Raw genomic sequence first — 11,327 nt, 5'->3', positions numbered from 1 at the left:
CCCCTACTACATTGTTGGTGGGAATGTAAACTTGTTCAGCCACTTTGGAAAGCAGTATGGAGGTTCCTCAAAAGACTCCACATAGAGCTTGCCTATGACCCAGCAATCCCACTTTTGAGCATTTACCCGAATGATCATAAACAAAACAATACTAAAGCAGACTCAGTTTTCTACAAATATATAGTTCTCACTGATATTGACAGTCTACCTCAGAATCTAGGATGAAGCTCAAGAATTGTCATTTTAATAAATATCCCAAGTGATCACAAACACTAAGTTTTTGTTTTTGTTTTTTTTGTTTGTTTTTTTTTTTGGTTGTTGGGCTTGAACTCAGGGCCTAGGTATTGTCCCTGAGATCTTTTGCTCAAGGCTACCGCTTCTAGTGTTCCACCACTTTGAGCCATGGGACCACTTTCTGGAGATTATTTCTGGTCATTTTCTGGTAGTTATTTCAAGATAAGAGTTTCACAGACTTTCCGGCCCAAGCTGGCTTCGAACTGAGATCCTCAGATCTCAGCCTTCTGAGTAGCTAGTATTATAGGCAAGAGCCATTGGCACCTTGATCTTTTATCTGACTGTATGTCCCCATGTACTTGGGATTCCACATGCTGACTCAGCAGATAAATTCTCTGCCAATGAAACATGCTTCAATCTCCACTGTCGCCTGCTATCTTCTACCCTGGTCTCAGAGCCAGTACATCTGTCCTTGATGTCCTCTCAGAGGCAAGAGTCCCAGCCCAAATGTATCTTAGACTTTCAATCTACTGAGTTCCCTGCAGCTCAAGTATTTATTGGGTATCTGCCACAAGCAGAAGAGGCACTGTGGGTACAAGGAGGAACACTACAGGGGCCTACCCTTGAGTACTAATTGGAGAGACTAATTGGAGAGAGATAAACTCTTAAGCAGATATTTCAATATAATCTTCCAAAAGGCTTCACACCGGTGCTCTGGACATGCAAACACAGGAGCAGCCCAGCCCAGCAAGGAGATCAGAGATGAAGCTCTGGAGTTGAATCCTGAGTTTAGTATGAGGGGAGCAGCTAGCAAAGAGCGGAGAAGTACTGTTGGGGGGATGGGAGTGGAGCAGCCACCGGCACTGTGCAGTCTGGTGTGACACAGACCATAAATAGCACAAAGTACATGCCAGAAATGGCTGGAAAGGAGACTGGAAACATTCCTTAAACGGAAGCATGGAATATAGTACGTTCACTCTAAATAGTCAGGAATTCATCATGTACCTTCTTTGTCTTTATGATGAATCTGTGGAGAAGAAAATAAGACGATGGGTAGAATGAGGCTGACACAGCTTTAATTCTGTACCTCTCAGTGAATCTGGAACTTCAACAGTGAATGACCTCTTAAGTCTGTCAGACACAGCTACACTGATAAGCTGTTTAGGCTCTTGACCTTGAAGAGTCATTAAGCTAGTTTAATATCTTAAATATTTTAGAAACTGGGGACAGCAATAGGTTAATTATTTGGGGATATAAGTCCTAGATTAAATAGACCATCACTTCAGATCACTAGAATCTTCTTTGAAGTCAACATTTTTGTTATAACTTGAATTACTTGACAGTGAGAAAGACCAAAAACAGGGACAACTCGGTCAGCTATTACTCTATCTTCTTTTTTTTACAATAAAAAACAGAAAAGTTTATTCAATGATTTTTGTCAGTCATGGAGCTTGAACTCAAAGCCTAAGCTCTATCCCTGAGCTCTTCCACTCAAGGCTAGTGCTCTACCACTTTGAGCCATAGAGCCACTTCCAATTTTCAGGTGGTTAATTGGTGATAAGAGTCTCAAGGACTTTCCCAACAGGGCTGGCTGTGAAATGTAATCCTCAGGTCTCAGCCTCCTGAGTAGCTAGAGTTACAGGCACTGGTGCCCAGCTTCATTAAATGATTTTTAAAAATTGATGTTTTCCTCCTTGCTGTTAGAGAGAGAACTATTTAATACATTTATACTCATATAATATGCAATGGCAGATGGTTCCCAGGGTCAAGGCCAGGCTCAACCAAAATAAGACATCGTAACGTCAACAATAAACCCTTAGTAATTAAGAAAAATAACATTTTGAGCACTTCCAGTTGAGACAAATTACTCATGATCTACAGAACACCACGATGTAAACAGACTAGTATTTCGCATTTCTACGACTACCCTATTTTTTGATGAAAATACGTTCTCCACAAAAATATTTTATTTGCCTCTGACAAATATTTAGAGATAAGAAAGAAAGTACAGGGATTTGACATGGTACCAAGTGTTGCAAATGAACTATACAACTTGTAGATAGAGATGAGAGGGAAAAACTTGGAGAGAATGAGTGAAGGGGTATCCAAAAGAAACGTACTCTTTACCTGACTGTAACCCCTCTGTACATCACCTTTATAATAACAATACAAATATTTACAAATAAAAGAAATACTATCAAGAAAAAGGAGGCAGGTTTAAACAAAACTACAAGACCAGCTGAAAAGAGCGACATTTGCAGAACTACTGATTCAATCATTGCAACAAACTGATGTGTTTAAAACAAAAATAATACTAATGGGTTGGGAGCTTAGCTCCCACATAAACTGGCACATGTGACACTCTGCATTCAATCCAAGTACCATCATCATCATCATCATCATCATCATCATCCAACAATACAAAGATCCTAGAAGAGTAATAGACATTTAAAGGAGAACTGTGGTTATGAATCAGACCATGATTTACACAAATTAGTTAAAAATCCTTTCGTCGTCTTATTTGAAATTTGAATAAGTACAAAGCAATGGAGAAAACATGTTTATTAACCTGGAATCATTTATAGAAACAAGCATTTAATAAAACAGTATGATTTTAAAAACAAATGTATGTGAATAAAAAAGTAATGAGAGGAATTTCGAGGAAAGGGAACTTATACTTATTGGGTATGTAATATATGCCAAAATATGTTAAATAACATCTTTAAGAATTGTTTTAGATTATTTTATTCTCCTAAACACCTCCTAGAAAAGAAGGTATAATTATTATTACTTTTTGGAGGGGGGTCCGGTTGTGGGGCATGAACTCTGGGCCTGGGCACTGTCCCTCAGCTCTTCAGCTCAAGGCTAGCGCTCTACCACTTGAGCCACAGCGCCACTTTTTTCTTTTTGCTTATGTGGTGCTCAGGAATTGAACCCAGGGCCTCAGGCATGCAAGGCAAGTGCTCTACCACTGAGCCACCTTCCCAGCCCAAAGGTATAATTATTTTGAAGAGAAGACTTATACTTGAAGGTATTGATAGAAGTAATCTCTAGATGGTTGGAATTTGGTGGCAAATTTTTTTGCTTCTATTATCTGTAAGCACTTGTGGTTTGCTTGCTTTTCATTAAGAGATGCTTCAATATGAGTTAAAGACTTATGAGTTAATTTTAAAATATTTTCAAATAAGTGAAAATAAACACACAACTTTTCAAATTTATAAAAAAACATTTTCAAAGATATTTCACTGTATGAATGGACAATGAGATTTTTCTCATGCTTCTTATCTTGTAAATAATGACCCCATTAAAATCTACAGACACAGAGCTGTACATCGATCCCACTGGAGCCATCACAAGATTAGGCACACGTTTATGAATCTAGCCAGGTCTGTAATCCTAGCTACTCAGAAGGCTGAGACCTGAGGATTATACTTAAAACCCAGCCTGTGCAGCAAAAGTAGAGGTGTGGTAGAGCACCAGCCTTGCTCAAGAAAGCTAAGCAATAGCACCCAGGCCCTGAGTTCCAACCCCAGTACTCAGTACTCTAGTACTCACACACACACACACACACACACACACACACACACACACAGAATCTATGTTACACCACAAGACTGACAGCTTATATACCAATGTGCAATGATTATAGCTGTAAATTTTTTAATCTCCAGAATTCCAGTTTCCTTTTCCATTCTGATGCTATCACATGCTGAAATAGACCTCCTAGTCCTGAGCCAGGCTCTCCATCAGTACAGCTGTCATCAAATTTTGCCTGAACTTTTTTAATTTGGAAAAGAAAAGGAAGAAGGAGGAGGAGGAAGAAGAGAGGAGGAAGAAGAAGGAAAGAAGAAAGAGAAGGAGAAGGACGAGGAGAAAGAAGAAGAAGGAGAAGAAGAAGAAGAAGGAGGAGAAGAAGAAGAAGAAGAAGAAGAAGAAGAAGAAGAAGAAGAAGAAGAAGAAGAAGAAGAAGAAGAAGAAGAAGAAGAAGAAGAAGAAGAAGAAGAAGAAGAAGAAAGAAAGAAAGAAAGAAAGAAGAGGAGGAGGAGTAATGCCAAGAGGTGCACTAGTGCTCTAGGCATGCGTGTCATACCACTGCCCCAAGCTCTGAGATCATATTTTGAAAGCTTTCATGCAGACCCCCAGAAATCACTACTGAATCCCCTTGTTTCTTTCTTATTAACACCCACTGCCAGAAGAGCAATTCTCTTACTATCTTTCACAATAAAAATGCCACTAGGTCTTTTATTTGAAACCACTAGCAAAAATAATGTTCACTCTTAGTTTTGTTCCTGTTTCTCTCAATCCAAGTTCACACCTACCAATCATACCAGGAAACAATGCACAACATCAGCCTCCTGCCAACACCTTCAGCGGGACGGGACAGCTAGTTCAGGTGTCTTCAGACTGCATTCTTCTTGCTTAGAACAAAATATGTGCTTCAGAGGAATTCAACAGCTCATGGTAGGTGCTATTTTTATTAATAGACAAAGTCCCAAAACAATAATTATGTACTTTTTCATGTTTGAACTCAAGTTTATTTTTTTTTACTAAATGCTTTCAAGTATTCAGTAGCAGAGTCTTTTTTTCACTTTTTTTTTTCATTTTTCTTTGTGTGTACTGGGGCTTGCACACAGGGCCTGGGCACTGACCCTGAGCTTTTCTGTTAAAGGCTAGCACTCTGTTACTTAAGCCACACCTCCACTTCTGACTTGTCTTGGTGGTTAATTGGAGTGTCATCGACTTTTGGGACAGAGTTCACTTTCAACCACAATCCTCAGATCTCAGCATCCTGAGTAGCTAGGATTCCAGACATGAGCCACCAGTGCCCAACTTATTCTTATTTTTTCTTCAAAGCTTACCCTTTCCAAGGAAAACTAGGATGCACATGACTAACCAATATAGTTTTATTTTTTAGTATACATAGAGTTTTAAGGGGAAATATTAATTCATAGAGTTAACTTGACATAGATACCTGTAAGAACTGAAGCGAATGAAACATATAGCAAAATAAAACATATAGAAAGTCCATGTAGACTTCCATATTTTAACCCTCTTTTTCACTACCACCTATATAGATGACCAGTCAAGTCTAAAAAATGCAAGTATCCATTTTTCAAGAGACTGCTATTTCATAATAGCAATTATTTTCATTAAGAACATAGTATCTGGCCTGGGAAGGTGGCTCAGTGGTAGAGTGCTTGCCTCACATGCCTGAGGCCCTGGGTTCAATTCCTCAGCCCCACATAAACAGAAAAAGTCAGAAGTAGCACTGTGGTTCAAGTGGTGGAGCACTAGCCTTGGGCTGAAAAGCTGAGGCGCTGAGGAACAGCACTTAGGCTCAGAGTTCAGGCCCCACAAACAACAACAACAAAAAGAACATAGTATCTCTCTGTTTTCTTTAGCTATGCTTCTTGTTAATACTAGTCTGTGAATTCATAAGGAAATTATTTCCAAATACATGAGTATGTTTTAACTGAGATCATTGAATAGATTATTTTTCTAGTTCTCCTTTCTACATTCTCATTACTAAGGAAAAGTTACTGGGTTTTACATTTATTCTATAAAACCCTCCTTAAAATTTTTAGGAAAAGTGCTCCATGAAAATATGTATAATAAATTTGAAGACACTGAAGATGTGAATAACTTCCTAGAAATACATTAAGTTCCAAAAAAGGAAAACATTAGTAGACTAATTGAATACATTAAAAAGCTTCTAACTGGAAGTAAAAAAATCATAAGCCAAAGCATTTCATTCAAGTGAGGGCTGACCCACCCAATTTAAAATAAATTTCACCACTTCAAAGTCTAAGGAAACAAAGAGGTTTCCTGCGAATCTGTCAACCCTGATTTCAGATTGGAGATTGGACGATTAATCTTAAATCGCCATATTGCTCAAGGAGAGAATTAGGTGCAGATTTCCATGAAATTGGCCTGTTGTCTCATGCATCAAAACTGAAGCCTAAGATGACTCATGAGAGAGAGAATAGAGGTGGAGTTTTCTCTAAACATATCTCTCTTTAGGTAAACATTTCAGAAAAAGGTCATGTGTATTGCAGTTGTGCCAGGCTGAGATCAAAGAATATAAATTAATTCAGCAAGAATTGTGCTTTGCACTGGAGGAATATCAATTCCAAATTTCAAACTCTACTACAAAGCCATAGTAATCAAAACAGCTTGGTACTGGCACAAGAACAGATCTGAGGACCAATGGAATAGGACTGAAGACCCAGAAATGAACCCATACCTATAGCCACCTAATATGACAAGAGAGCTAAAGAAATAGAATGGAAGAAAGGCAGACTCTTCAGTAAATGATGCTGGCAAAATTGGCTAAAATCCTGTAGAAAACTAAAACTAGATCAGTATATATCATCCTGCACCATAATCAACTCCAAATGGATCAGAGACCTCAAAGTAAAAGCAGATAACATGAAAACATTACAGGAAGGAATAGGAGAAATTCTAGCACTTCTTGGCACAGACCAAATTTTTCTTTTCTTTTTTTTTTTGGGTGGGTCCAGTTATGGGACCTGAACTCTGTGCCTGGGTGCTGTCCCTCAGCTCTTCAGCTCAAGGCTAGCACTCTACCACTTGAGCCACAGCACCACTTCCGGCTTTTTTCTTTTTGCTTATGTGGTGCTGAGGAATAAAACCCAGGGCCTCATGCATGCAAGGCAAGCTCTCTACCACCAAGCCACCTTCCCAGCCCCCAAAATTTTCTTAATAAAGACCTAGAAGCACAACAAATCAAAGAAAGGTTGGACAAATGGGATTGCATGAAACTGCAGAGCTTCTGCAAGGCAAAGGACATAGCTAGCAAGATCAACAGAAAGCCCACGGACTGGGAGAAGATCTTCATTAGCCATACAACAGACAAGGGTCTCATATCTAAAATACCTGGAACTCAAAACAGCAAATCCTCAAAGTAACAACTGCCCAATAAATAAGTGGACTAAAGACTTAAAGAGAAACTTCTCTGAAGAGGAAATAAGACTGGCCAATAGACACATGAAGAAATGCTCAACCACTCTAGTCATAAAAGAAATGAATGTTCTCAGCCTGCTCACGCCATTCCTCCCTTTCTCTTTTTGTATTCTCAAGTTGTTCCACAATGGAATTCTATGCCTCCATCAGAAAGAATGACATTGCCCCATTTGTTAGGAAATGGAAAAACTTGGAAAAAATTATATTAAGTGAAGTAAGCCAGGCCCAAAGAAACATAGGTCCCATGGTTTCCCTTATTTGCAATATCTAGTATATCTATGAGTCAAGCGAAAAAGATCAGATAATGTGATGTCAGGAAAATGAACCCTTAGATATGTATCTTAATGTTTTTTCTTTCATGCTTGTGTTTCTAATGCACTTATAAGATTATCTCTTTGTTGCTTTGTATGTCCCTCCCCCACAGTATAACCCCTGCTTTCACTATATTTGATGTCAGTATAACTTGAGTAGGAGATGGGGAAAAACCAGTTGTTCAAAGATACAGGTGGACCTGTTGCAACAATGAGAAGTACAAGTTGTCATGTACAAAACGAGCTTTACAACGTTGGGGGGGGGGGGGTTGGAGAAAGGGGGAAGGAGAAAGATTGGGATTGGGGGGGAGGGGGCGGCTGGGAAGGGATGTGAAGGGTAAACAAAAGGAGGAGGCTGCAATGCTTGGTAAGAAATGTACGCATTATCCTGCCCATGTAATTGTAACCCCTCTGTACAGTATCTTCACAAATAAAATTAAATTAAAAAAATAAAATAAAAGAAATGAAAATCAAGACAACGCTGAGATTCCACCTCACCCCAGCTAGAATGGCTATAATCACAAACTCTAATAACAACAGATGCTGGAGGGGATGTGGCCAAAAGGGAATCCTACTGCATTGTTGGTGGGAATGTAAACTTGTTCAACCACTCTGGAAAGCAGTATGGAGGTTCCTCAAAAGACTCCACATAGAGCTCACTTATGACCCAGCAATCCCACTTTTGGGCATTTACCCAAATGATCACAAACAAGGTCATACCAAAGCTACCAGCACAACCATGTTTATTATTTACCATGGCAAAGATATGGAGCTAACCCAGATGCCCCTCAGTGGAAGAATGGATCAAGAAAATGTGATATATATATTTATATATAAATAAATATGAAACACACACAATGGAATTCTATGCCTCTGTAAAAAGAATAACATTGCCTCTTTTATTAGGAAATGGAAAGACTTGGAAAAATTATATTGAATGAAGTAAGCCAGGCTCAAAGAAACATAGATCCCATGTTTTCCCTTGTTTGCAGTGACTAGTACATGTCTAAGACAAGCAGAGAAGGTCAAAGGCCATGTGCATATGACCACATGAGATAATATTAAGCAAAATGTACCCCAAGACAGGGACACAAGAGGTTTTTTTTTTCTTTCTGTCTTTCTTCCTAATGTTTTTAATGTATTTACAATGCACTATGTGATTCTTTTGTTTCTATTGTAGGTTCTTCCCCCATGGCATAAGCTCTGTTTTCACTGGATTTGATGTCTGTGTTCTACATCTTGTATATACATTTTTGTAATTTGGAGAGGGGAAGAGATATTGCACAATGCTTAAATGAAGATTCAGGCTGACCCATTGTGATGAGGAGATGTACAGGACACTATATTAAATACAAATGTTACAATGTTAGGGGGTGGGCAGGACGGGTTTGGGAGGCAGGGAGAGAAGTAATAGTAGGGGAAAAATAAAAGAGGTAACAAAGCTCGTATGAATTGTACTCATTACCCTACTCATGTAACTGCAACCCCTCTGTACATTTTTACAATAAAAATTACAATAATAAAAAAGAATTGTGCTTTGATATGAGCAGAATAGCTCAATAGCTGTATAGATATATAGCGATATATCCTATATAGCGATATAGGATGATACTAAGTGAAATGAACTCCAACACATGGACACAAGAGGTTTTTCTTTGTTGCTGTTGCTTTTAACGCAGTACATGATTTCTTTTTCTTTTGTGTTTTCCCCCCTGTGGTTTTATCTCCTGTTGTCACTGTATTTGATTTTTGTACACTGGGTATTGTATATATGTTTATCTGAATTAGGGAAGAGAAGAGGAACAAAAAAATGGTGAGACAAAGGACAAAGGGGAAACCAATGCAACAAGATACTCACAAGACAGTATGCTGGAAATGATTTGTACAACTTGGGGAGTGGGGGAAGAAGAAGGAAAGAGGGGAAAAATGAGGGAGAGGATAACAAGTTAGAAAAGAAATGAATTCACTACCTTACTTATGTAACTGTAACCCCTCTGTACAGCACCTTGACAATAAAATTAAAATAAAAAATATAAAAGAACTTTTTGAAAAACCTATTTAGTATTCAGTTTAAATTACCTCTGGGAATTTTGGTAAGTTTCCGTAAGCAAAATATAAACTGAAATGATATTCAAAAAAGTTAATGTGGAGCCAGATGCCGGTGGTTCATGGATGTAATCTTAGCTACTCTGGAGGCTGAGATCTGAGGCTCACAGTTCAAAGTCAGTGTCCAGGCAGGAAAGTCTGTGAGACTCTTTATCTCCAATTAACCACCAAAAAGCCAGAATTGGAGCTGGGGCTTAAGTGGTAAAGGACAATGCTTAAGCCTGAGTTGATATTTCACACACACATACATACACACACACATATACAAACAAACACACATAAACACACAAAACCTTTATGTGAAATAATATAGAAAATTTCTATAGGCTAAACAACATTATTTCAGTAAGACAGATTTTAACAGTTCATGTAGACAATGGAGTCTAATCCTCTTCATAATGTCAGTGGATAAAATAATGATGTTACTGCAAAGAAAGACCACTCAGACATACCTAAAACCGCAGGGGGGAGGGGGAATGTTCAAGCTAAAACCTCAATGTTTGTCCAAACGTGACATGGATAAAATGGCAGAACAGAAATCATTTGGAATTTCTCTCTAACCTTTTTAAGAAAGTTTGGTTCTACTTAGAATAATAGACTACAGTAAATCATGCAGGTTTTAGAGGTTCAACAAACTTACCAGAACTTACTAATCACAAAAGTATTAGTGTGCAACACCTCATTAGGTAAAAAACATAGTAATATATGAGTCTTTGATAGAAAAATGCACTGACTCTGAAGAATAAAAATGACAGACTGTTCAGCATTCTTTTATCCCCAGGCTGGAGCTGGTGATCAACTACAGTGACTGCTGAATGCCTGGAGATCGACAGCTTCCTCTTCCTGTTCCAGACTCCATCCTCTGGCAGATGCATGGGGTCCTGGCAAGAAATTTCCATGTTACTTGCAACCAGACAATGCATGGTGGTCATGTCTCCTGGTACTGCTCTTGAGAAGCTAATGAAATATTCTACTTGTTATTTCTTCCCATGGGTGGATGGCAGGTTGATATTTACTTCAAAACCATTATCTGGGCTGGGAAAATGGCTCCATGGTATAGTGCTTGCCTTGCATGCATGAGGCCCTGGATTCAATTCCTCAGCACCACATAAGCAGAAAAAGCCAGAAGTGGCACTTTGGCTCAAGTGGTAGAGCACTAGCCTTGAGCTGAAGAGCTGAGGACAGTGCTTAGGCACAGAGTTCAGGCCCCACAACCGACGGGGGGAAGGTGGGGATATTATCTTTAAACTATTTCTTTCTACAGGAATTGTCAATAATACTGACATAATCTGCAAAACAGAAGTCAAAGATTCCCGGATGCTTACAAATACATGAGGACTTCTGTGAACTGTGTTCTTTATCAACAAGAGGAAGACTGACCACTTGCAAATGAAGAGACCTAGCCTAATTACAGAATACAGTAAATTAATATTGACATTACCTGTCTAATTCTCATTATCTTTTTACATTAAGCAATCATAGCAGTTGATATCAGAAATACTTACACATGTTGGATTAGGGAGGCACACCCAGATCAAACCAGCATCCAGGATTTGCTTAATTTGGGAATCTCAATTTCTTATATTCATTTTATCAGAATATTCATGTATTAGTTTTTCTTTTTTTAATTTAATTTATTTTTTTGTGAACACACTGTACAGAGGGGTGACAATTACATGGGCAGGATAATGC

Source organism: Dipodomys ordii, unplaced genomic scaffold (assembly GCF_000151885.1).
Source record: "Dipodomys ordii isolate 6190 unplaced genomic scaffold, Dord_2.0 Scaffold25, whole genome shotgun sequence".
In the NCBI taxonomy this organism is placed as follows: Eukaryota; Metazoa; Chordata; class Mammalia; order Rodentia; family Heteromyidae; genus Dipodomys; species Dipodomys ordii.
Note: the sequence above shows the minus strand (reverse complement) of the source record.